The sequence below is a fragment of the Pelecanus crispus genome, chromosome 29 (assembly GCF_030463565.1).
Source record: "Pelecanus crispus isolate bPelCri1 chromosome 29, bPelCri1.pri, whole genome shotgun sequence".
In the NCBI taxonomy this organism is placed as follows: domain Eukaryota; kingdom Metazoa; phylum Chordata; class Aves; order Pelecaniformes; family Pelecanidae; genus Pelecanus; species Pelecanus crispus.
The window spans coordinates 680,183-690,864 of NC_134671.1; the positions used below are offsets into that span (position 1 = coordinate 680,183).

At 54.4% G+C, this 10,682-nt stretch overlaps 1 long non-coding RNA gene across 1 annotated transcript; it reads left to right on the forward strand.

The window, feature by feature from the left end:
• The first annotated feature begins 7,877 nt into the window (after window positions 1-7,877).
• On the forward strand, window positions 7,878-8,654 carry LOC142596245 (uncharacterized). Its single transcript, XR_012831825.1, has 2 exons — window positions 7,878-8,106; window positions 8,285-8,654. It is a non-coding gene; the product is annotated as an uncharacterized LOC142596245 (long non-coding RNA).
• Window positions 8,655-10,682: the final 2,028 nt, after the last annotated feature.

Here is a 10,682-nt window from a genome sequence, read left to right on the forward strand (position 1 = left end):
CCTGGTGCCCGTTATCTTTCCCACATTCCTTCAATCAGTCATCAGCTCCCCCCTTTAAGACTGTAAGGAAAGAAGGTTCACATTTTCCTTAGACAAGATGGGGACCAGGGGGGTAAAGCCCCTCCCACCGTAAGGGAAGATCAGGTTTGAGACCACCTGAGGAACCTCAGTGTTCACAAGTCTGTGGGACCTGGGATGCACCCCAGAGTCCTGAGGGAATTGGCTGATGCAGTTGCCAAGCCACTCTCCAGGATATTTGAGAAGTCACGGCAGTCAGGTGAAGTCCCTGGGGACTGGAGGAAGGGGAATGTTGTGCCCATTTTTAAAAAGGGACGAAAGGAGGACCCTGGGAACCTGTCAGCCTCACCTCTGTGCCTGGGAAGATCATGGAGCAGATCCTCCTAGAAGCTGTGCTCAAGCACATGGAGGACAGGGAGGTGATTCCAGACAGCCAGCACGGCTTCACCAAGGGCAGGTCCTGCCTGGCCAAGCCAGTGGCTTTCTATGAAGGAGCGACTGCATCAGTGGACAAGGGAAAAGCGACGGATGTCATCTATCTGGACTGCTGTAAAGCCTTCGACACAGGCCCCCACAACATCCTTCTCTCTAAACTGGGGAGATATGGGTTTGATGGGTGGACTGTTCGGTGGATAAGGAATTGGCTGGATGGTGGCATGCAGAGGGTCGTGGTCAATGGCTGGATGTCCACATGGAGACCGGTGACAAGTGGAGTCCCTCAGGGGTCCGTACTGGGACCGGTGCTGTTTAACATCTTCATCAATGACAGAGACAGTGGGATCGAGTGCACCCTCAGCAAGTTTGCAGATGACACCAAGCTGAGTGGTGCGGTTGACACTCCAGAAGGATGAGATGTCATCCAGAGGGACCTGGACAAGCTGGAGAGGGGGGCCGGTGTGACCCTCATGAGGTTCAACAAGGCCAAGGGCAAGGTCCTGCACCTGGGACGGGGCAACCCCCAGTATCAGCACAGGCTGGGGGATGAAGAGATTGAGAGCAGCCCTGCGGAGAAGGACTTGGAAGTACTGGTGGATGAAAAGCTGGACATGAGCCGGCAATGTGCGCTTGCAGCCCAGAAAGCCAACTGTATCCTGGGCTGCATCCCCAGCAGCGTGGGCAGCGGGGCGAGGGAGGGGATTCTGCCCCTCTGCTCCGCTCTGGTGAGACCTCATCTGGAGTACTGCGTCCAGCTCTGGGGCCCTCAGCACAAGGACACGGAGCTGCTGGAGCAGGTCCAGAAGAGGGCCACCAAAATGATCCGAGGGCTGGAGCACCTCTCCTACGAGGCCAGGCTGAGAGAGTTGGGATTGTTCAGCCTAGAGAAGAGAAGGCTGCGAGGAGAGCTTATTGCGACCTTCCAGGACTTAAAGGGGGCCTACAGGAAAGATGGGGAGAGTCTTTTTAACAAGGCCTGTTGTGGCAGGACAAGGAATAATGGATTTAAACTAAAGAAGAATAGATTTAGACTAGACATAAGAAAGACATTTTTTACAATGAGGGTGGTGAAGCCCTGGAACAGGTTGCCCAGAGAGGTGGTAGAGGCCCCATCCCTGGCAACATTCAAGGTCAGGTTGGACGGGGCTCTGAGCACCCTGATCTGGTTAAAGCTGTCCCTGCTCACTGCATGGGGGTCGGGCTGGGTGACCTCTAAAGGTCCCTTCCCACCCAAAGCATTCTATGATTCTATGATTCTATGATAAGTCTCATCTTTTCGCACATCTGTCTTCCCGAGGCAGAGCAACATTTCCATGCACACTGTATGTATATATGTGTTAACCCAAATATTAATAAACTTATAATCAGTGTACATATTAGTTCCTTTAACCACGAGCTTAAATCTGCTATCCAAGAGGTCAGCCACTTGCAAGTTCCAGCAAAGCCAAGGGAAGTAGCATCCTTTTGAATTTCATATAAAATTTTAGGTTTTTTCCAAATTTCATCAGGATCAGCAGATACTCTGCCGCTCTGGTCCACACAGGCACAACAGCAGGTGTTTAGGACGGCACACACCCCTCCCTCAGTTGCCAGGAGCATATCCAGGGCCATTCTATCCTGAATAGTCATTTCAGTTAACTGGGTCACTTCTTACAAATCCAGCAATATTACTTCTATAAACTAATAAACTATGATTTGTGTCAGTTTTTGCACTAATCCAAAATGTGCGTTCTCCTCCCAGGGATGCTCCACTTCCTGCCTCTGAGAGTTCCCACAATGCACACTCATGATTAGAATAGAATCGAATCATTAAGGTTGGAAAAGACCTCTAAGACCATCGAGTCCAACCATCAGCCCAACACCCCCATGCCCATTAAACCATGTCCCCAAGTGCCACCTCTGCCCGTTTTTTGAACACTTCCAGGGATGGGGACTCCCCCACCTCTCTGGGCAGCCTGTTCCAATGCTTGACCACCCTTTCCGTGAAGAAGTTTCTCCCAATATCCAATCCAAACCTCCCCTGATGCAGCTCAAGCCCATTTCCTCTCATCCTATCACTGACTACTTGGGAGAAGAGACCAACACCCACCTCACTACACCCTCCTTTCAGGGAGTTGTAGAGAGTGATAAGGTCTCCCCTCAGCCTCCTCCAGACTAAACAACCCCAGTTCCCTCAGCCGCTCCTCATCAGCAGGACCCGGCACTTGGCCTTGTTCAGCCTCATACAATTGGCCTCGGCCCATCGATCCAGCCTGTCCAGGTCCTCTGCTCAAGGGTAGGGAAGCTCTGCAGATCAACACTCCCACCCAATTTGGTGTCATCTGCAAACTTACTGAGGGTGCTCTCAATCCCCTCATCCAGATCAGAGCCCTGGGGAACACCGCTTGTGACTGGCCGCCATTGCATTTAACTCAATTCACCACAACTCTCTGGGCTCAGCCACCCAGCCAGGTTTTTACCCAGCAAAGAGTACACCTGCCCTAGCCACGAGCCGCCAGCTTCCCTAGGAGAATGCTGTGGGAGACGGTGTCAAAGGCTTTGCTAAAGTCCAGGTACATGACATCCACAGCCTTTCCCTCATCCACCAGGCAGGTCACCACGTCATAGAAGGAGATCAGCTTGGTCAAGCAGGAGCTGCCTTTCATGAGCCCATGCTGGCTGGGCCCGATCCCCTGGTTGGCCTCCACTTGCCTGTTGAGCATACTCAAGATGAACCCCAAGGGAGATCCCTGTAACATATCCTGTGCCCTGTGCCACTGCGCGGACCACTATCCTGGGCCTTGAAAAGCAAGTCTTATGGGAATGTGGCACACCAGAAGGAATCAAGTCAGGCAACGGGACTCATTTCTGAAACAGCCTGGGCCAAAGAGCACGGCACTGAGTGGGTATATCACATCCCCGGCCATGCACCAGCCTCCGGGACAATCGAACGATACAATGGGCTGTTAAAGCCTACCCGGAGAGCAATGGGTGCTGGGCCATTCAAACATTGGGAGACGCATTTAGCAAAAGCCACGTGGTTAGTCAACACCAGGGGATGTGCCAGTCGAGCTGGCCCTGCCCAATCAACACTTTTACGTACTGTAGAGGGAGATAAAGTCCCTGCAGTGCACATGGAAAAATATGCTGGGGAAGACAGTGTGGGTTACTCCTGCCTTGGGCAAAAGCAAACCCATCTGTGGGATTGCTTCTGCTGGGTGCACTTGGTGGGTGATGCAAAAGGATGGGCAAGCCCAATGTGTACCTCAAGGGGATTTGATTTTGGGTGAAAACAGCCAATGAACTGAATTGTACATTGCTAATTGTTATAGAATACAGTGTGTCATCACTTCTCTGGTTGCTATATGGCGTATCAATGGCTGTGAGAAGCTGCCAGAAGCTTCCCCCATGCCCGATAGAGCCAACGGCAGCCAGCTCCAAGATGGACCTGCCGCTGGCCAAGGCCGAGCCCATCAGCGATGGTGGTAGCACCTCTGGGGTAATGTATTTAAGAAGGGGAAAAAAACCCGTGGGACACCAACAGCAGCTGGAGTGAGGAGTGAGAATGTGTGAGAGGAAGGACTGTGCAGACCCCAAGGTCAGTGCAGGAGGAGGGCAGGAGGTGCTCCAGGCACGGAGCAGAGATTGCCCTGCAGCCCCTGGTGCAGCCCATGGTGGGCAGCTGAGCCCCTGCACCCATGGAGGGCCCCGGGGAGCAGAGATCCCCCTGCACCCGGGGAGGAGCCCACGCCGGAGCAGGTGGGTGCCCGGGGGAGGCTGGGACCCCCTGGGAAGCCCATGCTGGAGCAGGGTCGTGGCAGGAGCTGTGGCCCCGTAGAGAGAGGAGCCCAGGCTGGAGCAGGTTTGGTGGCAGGAGCTGTGACCCCCTGCTCCACGCTGGAGCAGTCTGCTCCCGAAGGGCTGCGGCCTGGGGAAGGACCCACGCTGGAGCAGTTCATGGAGGACTGTCTGCCATGGCAGGGACCCACGCTGGAGCAGGGGAGAAGGGTGAGGAGTCCTCCCCTGAGGAGGAAGGAGCAGCAGAGACACCTCTCTGCTTCGTTCAGATGTGCCACTCGTTAGGTTATCGTGGCCAAAGCTCAGCTAAGGAGGATTAATTAGTAATACCAGCATCCTCGGCTGCCGCGTGCTGCAGCACTGCTTGGTGGTGAGCAACTGCGGGCCCTTGATTACCGGGGACATTTCGAGCTTGCTTTCTGTCACCCTCCTGATACAAAAATTTGCAGATACCATTCTTCAAAGTCCGAACCTCTCCGCAGGAGGAAACGGAGTATTCAGAAAGTTCTGGAAATAAAACTCAATAGCAACAAAGCTACTATTAAGCAGGCATCCTTTATTGCAGCGCTGGGCAGCACTGGGGATCGTTCCACCACGAGTGCGCCAACGATTGGGCAAACTTCCAAAGATTATATACTATAAAGTCGTACATATTCATAGGATTTCTGAGAATTCATCTACATAAACATGAGACTCATTAACATATGCAAATGTCCAATCCGCAGGCATAGTCGTCCTCTTTGGTGGTCTTCGGGGGTCCTCCGGTGGTCTCCGATAGTCTTTCTCACTTGTCCGCTGGTTGATCTTTGGGCCTCCTTTGTCCATATATGGTCATTGAATGAGCTCATCAGTCCTTTGGCCTTGGAATGCCACGAAACCGGTTCCTTGAGTGCTCGTCTCAGCATGGGGGTCCTGAGTCTGTGCCATCAGTGTTTTACACAGGAAGCCTAACGAGCTTGCTCAAGGGTCTGTTTTCAATCCTGCCGGGCAAGGAGTCACATTCTTCGAAATGTGTCTCAGCAGATCACTAAAACTACCTGAGTCAGGTATTGTCAGAGGTTTAGCCCTTTCACTCCTTCTAGTATTATTGATACGGTGTTATTAACACAGCACAGGTATTGCAGTATTATCAATACAGTATTATGAAAACAGCATTATTAACACAGCGTTATCAATACAGCATTATTACCGCAGTATTAGTGATGCAGTATTATTAATAGAGCAGCATCAATATAGCGTTATCAACACTAACATTATCGATACAGCAGGATTATGCAGCATTAACAATACAGCATTATTAATGCAGCATTATCAATGCAGTATTATTAATGCAGTCTTATCAATACAGTGTTACTGATGCAGTAATATCACTACAGTAACAGAACACAGTAACATTCCTTATAGTACCTGTAATTAATTAAATACAAATAGAGGTATTATTAAGACAGCCACATGGTGGGGCTGGCTGCGTGGCGCAGGCAGCGAGACAAATATGAACGGGGCGTGCACAGGGAGCCAAGGGGAAGAGGCAGGCGGCGGCAGCACCGGGTGACATTTCCTTCCTCTGAGCCAGAAGGTGAAGGAGAAACTGGTGCAAAGCGAAGGAGCGAGGAAGAAGGACGGGGCTGGGGCTGTGAAAGGCGGCGGGGACGGGAGCAGGAGAGAAGGGCAGTCGTGGATTTGGCTTTCCAACTTCCTGGGGTGAAACCAAGTGCTGTTAAAACCGTGATGGAAAAGAGAGGAGAAATAGCAGAGGGCAGAAATCGCCGCTGATTTAAACTCAAGGTTATCCTTGTGTGATAGAGAAGAGGGGGAGCTGATGGATGGCAGACACCGACGGACATCAAGCGCTGATGGATGCCCATCACCGACAGCTATCAAACCCCGATGGATCCCAGACACCAACTGCTGGGGGGCTGGCAACAAAACCAAGCGGAAAGACCCTTCATAGCACCAGAAACCGCTCAGGTCAGGAGGATCAAGTAGTAAGAACAAGTTGTCCTTATTTTTGTCTTGCACAGGCAGCATGGGAGGGTCGGTAGCCTGTGCACATTGAAAACTAAATACGACTTTGGTTTGGTTTTCGGGTTTATTATTATATGTGCATATAATGAGAAGGAGAAGGCATAGATCCCTTCTGTCCTCTCTTTAAACAGTTTCTCTGTCTGCACACGAGGGAAAACGAGGACCTTGGTCATTAATAGCTGTGGTGGGTTGGCCCCGGCTGGATGCCAGGTGCCCACCAAAGCCGCCCTCTCACTGCCCTTCTCAGCTGCACAGGGCAGAGAAAATACAACAAAAGGCTGGTGGGTCGAGGTAAGGACAGGGGGATCACTCAGCAATTACTGTCGTGGGCAAAATAGACTTGAGTTGGGGAAAATCAGTGTCTTTTATTGCCACTCAAATCGCAGCACAAAACCCCAGAGAGAAAATAATGGTATTAGTAAGAGGCTCCATGCGGTAGCTCAGCTTTCTAGGAAAGCACGCAGACGTTAATCAACCGTTTGCTTTTGCTTTTGTGACTGCTGTGCTTGCAGAAACCATCCCAAGCTCAGCCGCTCCAGCTCTTCTGGCGGGAGCGCAGCTGGGATTCATAGAAACCCTCTGCTGTGCCGGCAGCCGGCGGTTCCCCGGGGCTGGTGTTGGCATGTCAGGGCGGGGAGCTTGTGCTCCAGCAGCCGGAGTGAGCTTTGGTTTCTGCCTTGACCGATGGGGCTCGGTGCGAGGGGCTCTGTCGGGTGAGTGGGGGGGAAAGCAAAAAAAAAAAAAAAGAATTGCAGGCGTGTGTGTTCTCCTGCGCGCTGTGCCTTATCCCTCCCTCGCCCTGGCTTCAGTCTGTGTGCGGAGCACCCCGTAAGGAGCTTTGCTCAGGCCCGGTTCATCCCGTCGCCCCCAGGAGAGCCGAGTTTGCAGCCCCTTGTTGGCTGCAGGGGCTGAAGGTGCGGCCCCTGGCCCAGGCTGGGGTGCCGGCGCTGGTTGCTGACCTTCAAAGATAAGGGGATGGTAGAACAAACAGGCATGGACAATATAGGAGAAGCTGGGTAAGAGGTAATTCGGGCAGGGGCAGATCGCGACCACCGACCCGATTAAGGACTGAAGCAAGTACCCCCCCCGACTCCTCCTGCGCAAGCGCAGTGAATTAAAAGCACACTAGGGCTTTAAAGGCTATGCGAGTAAACTGTTAAGCAATGAAGATGAGCGCAAGAAGACAAGTTAAGGATTATGTATTAGAAAGGTGTGGAGATTGTATATTCAATGTATAAACAAGGGAATGGAATCCGAAGCTGGTGCGCTTGATTTGTGGAATTCTTCCACCTTGCACCCTGCGCAGAAGAAAGCAAAATCTCCTTTCAAAACCAATTTTGGTTTCGGGAGCTTTATTTCCAGGTACCAGGGGGAGCGTGGTGGGGCCGGGCCCTCAGGCTGGCTGTGCCCCTGCCCTGTGCCGGGGGTCCTGGGGAGGAGCAGGGCCACCCCCAGCCGTGCCGTGGGGCAGGCTGTTGAGCCCTGGGGTGTCTGCTCCCCGTCGGTGCCCGGCAGCAAGTTGGGGCTGCCCGTGGGGGGAGCCCGGGGCTGCCTCCTTCCCTGCCCCACGGAGCAGTGTGCCCCGCTCCCTGGAGCGCAATCCTCTGACCTTCTCCCTTCCCTCTGCAGCAGGAAGGCACGGAGGGAACCCAGATCTGCCTGCGGCTGGGGTGCTGGGCTGTCCTGAGGGCTGGGTTGGGTACCGCAAGGTCTGCTACTACCCCTCGAGGGAGGAGGGGAGCTGGGAGCAGAGCCAGGAGCAGTGCTCCTCCCTCGGGGCCTCGCTGGCCGTGCTCAAGATGGGGTGGGAGAGCTCCTGGAGTGGGTGGATGGCAGCAGCTTCAACCAGACGTGAGTCCCTTTGCGATCCGGGGCCGTGGGGCGACCGTCCTGCAGTGGGCCGGGCAGGGTCCTGGTGGGACGTGTGTGCTGGGGCTGTCCCTTGCAGGCAGCACTCGTCTCCTCCGGGTTTTTGAGGGGACAGCCGCTAACCCGATGGTACCGGTGGTGTCTTTCCTTCTTGTTGCAGGTTCCCGGTGCAGGGCCAAGAACCTTGTCTGTACTTGAACAACAACGACCTCGTGAGTTCAAGCTGTTCACTGGACCGTCCCTATGTGTGCAGCAAGCCTAAGGCTCTGGGGTGTCAGAGGTGATGGAGAAGGGACCTGTGCTGGGGCCTCCCAGCTTGACCTCCCCCACCAGAGGAGCGTAGGGGTGTCCTTCCCTCGGCTGCTGCTCCGGGTTGCTCCTGGCCTCAGCAACAGCTCACTGCAGCTCTCGGGGAGATGAACCTGCTGGAATTGCCCCCTGTGTGGCACCCATGAGAGTTATGGATGCTGGTGCTGTTTTTCTACTGACATTTTTGTTATTTATTTCTATTAAAACATGATAAACTGCCATGGGTGTCCCTCATGTTCTGGAAGGTGCCTGCTGCAGGCAGCCGTGTCCGTTGCCCTCCTCGGCCCCGGGTGCGCTTTCCGTCCTGGCTTTTGGAGCGATGGAGCGTGCGTGTGTGCCGTGACGGTTTCTCCCGGCTCTTCTCCCTGGAGCCGTGGCAGTGTGGGGTGCCGGGGGCCGGGGGGGGATAGCTGGAGCTCTCCGCTGGAGCCCGTCACGCGGCGCTGGCTCTGCCCCATGCCCAGGCGAGTTGTGGGGCTCCCCCGGGCCGTGCTCTGCTGAAAGCCACCGTCCCTCCCCGTCAGCCCTTGTTTTCCTGCGTATGGGGGCTCTGCGGGCCCCCCACATCCTCGCCCCCTCAAGAAGGTGCTGCTGCAGGAGCCCCAGAAGCAGCCGAAAGCAGCCGTGGGCGTTGGGGACAAAGCCGACCAGGATGGTGGGTGAAGAGACCTTGCCGTGTCCCCTGGGAGCGCGGTGCCGGTGTGGTGGCTGTGCAGGAGGGCCCCTTCCCAGTGCTCCCAGTGTGTCCATCCTTGAGCATCCCAGTTAGGGGCTCAGATGGCAGCAGGGACGGGCGAGGAGTGCTGCTGGGGCAGTGCCAGCTCATTTTTGTTTGACTTGTTCTTCCTGAGCTGGGGAAACCGTATTCTGGAGGCTTCTGCCACAGGGAGAGGCTCTTCGCTTCTCTCCCCCTGTCCCAGTTTCTTTCCAATTTCTTCCTAATTCCATTTTCCCCCCTTTACTTACCTTAGCGCTTGCACCACTACGCTTTGTCTCCACCTTGGCCTCCGTTAAGGCCGACAATCCAGCTAGAAGTTTGACAATCCCCTGAGTTAGAGCAGGCGCAGGCTGCGGTGAGCAAAGGGTGGGAAATGCAGGAGCACGTCCCCGTTTTTGAGGTGCCTTTTTTCCCTGGGGCAAGGTCACTGGGGCTTTTTGACTGCAACAGCTCTACAATTACCTTGGTGGATGTGGCAGCCATCACAGGCTGCCCTTCTTATTTCTGCTTTCATGCTGTTAACCACAGACACCTCCTTTCTCATGAGGGACAGGGCAAAATTTACCCGATGAGGCCGCAAAGCTGCTTAAAGGAAAGCAAAATGGCTTTGAGCGATGTTTGTCTGCAGTGTGATGGGGGTGACAAGGGAGATTGGGGTGTCAGATCGGGGGCTGTTGTGGAAATAGGGTCTGCACTGAGCTGCTTGGAACGTGGTGGTGGCTGGCGTAGGCGGCTCACGCCCAGCTGCCTGCGCTAGCAATGCCTGCACCTCGGTTTAGCTCGCATTTCCCCTACCTGATGCTCTCTTTCTGCCTCCGCGCATCACGGGGCTCCTGCCAGTGTTGCCTGCAGTCCAACCTGGACTGGAGGCAGTGGGTTAAACTGGTCCCTCGAGAGCAACCAGCACGGCTGAGCGTCCAGCTTCCCCGCACTGCTTAATTCCTTCCTGCTGCTGTTGCTGTAAAGAGGAGGCATCGTGCTCTGCAGTGTCCTGGCTCTGCTGTTCCTAGCTGCAAAATTAAAAAATGAGCTTAACAAGGTCACAATCTCTCCGGGGTTTTCCCTTCCTGCTCTGCACAGGCAGCACGCGGGGATGTCGCGATCGGATGTGTGCAGCGCAGACCGTGATGGGACAGTCCCTGCTCGGGTCCCACCCTTCTGGGCATGGCATGGGTTGCAGTCAAGCCCCGCCGTGTCCTTACATTGCAAATCTGGAGTGGTTTTGCTCTCCAGAGAAACCACTTTCTCCTAAATGGGGATAAAGACCTAATTTTGGGATGCTTCAGGAGGGCTCATGTCTAACCCCTGCTTTCCAAAGAGGTTCCCAGGCTTTTTGGCACCTGCCTGCTCTGCAGAGCAGCAAAATGGCGGTGTGCTTCCAACCCAGGCTGAAAAACCAGTGGGATTACAGAGAAATCGGTAACGGGGAGAAGGCGGCGACGCTGGCGTAGGTTTGGGTGTGGAGAAGCAGTGGCTAAGGCTAGAAAACCCCTTTCCAGTAGCTAAAGGGAGGAGATAAGGGTGGGAGAGA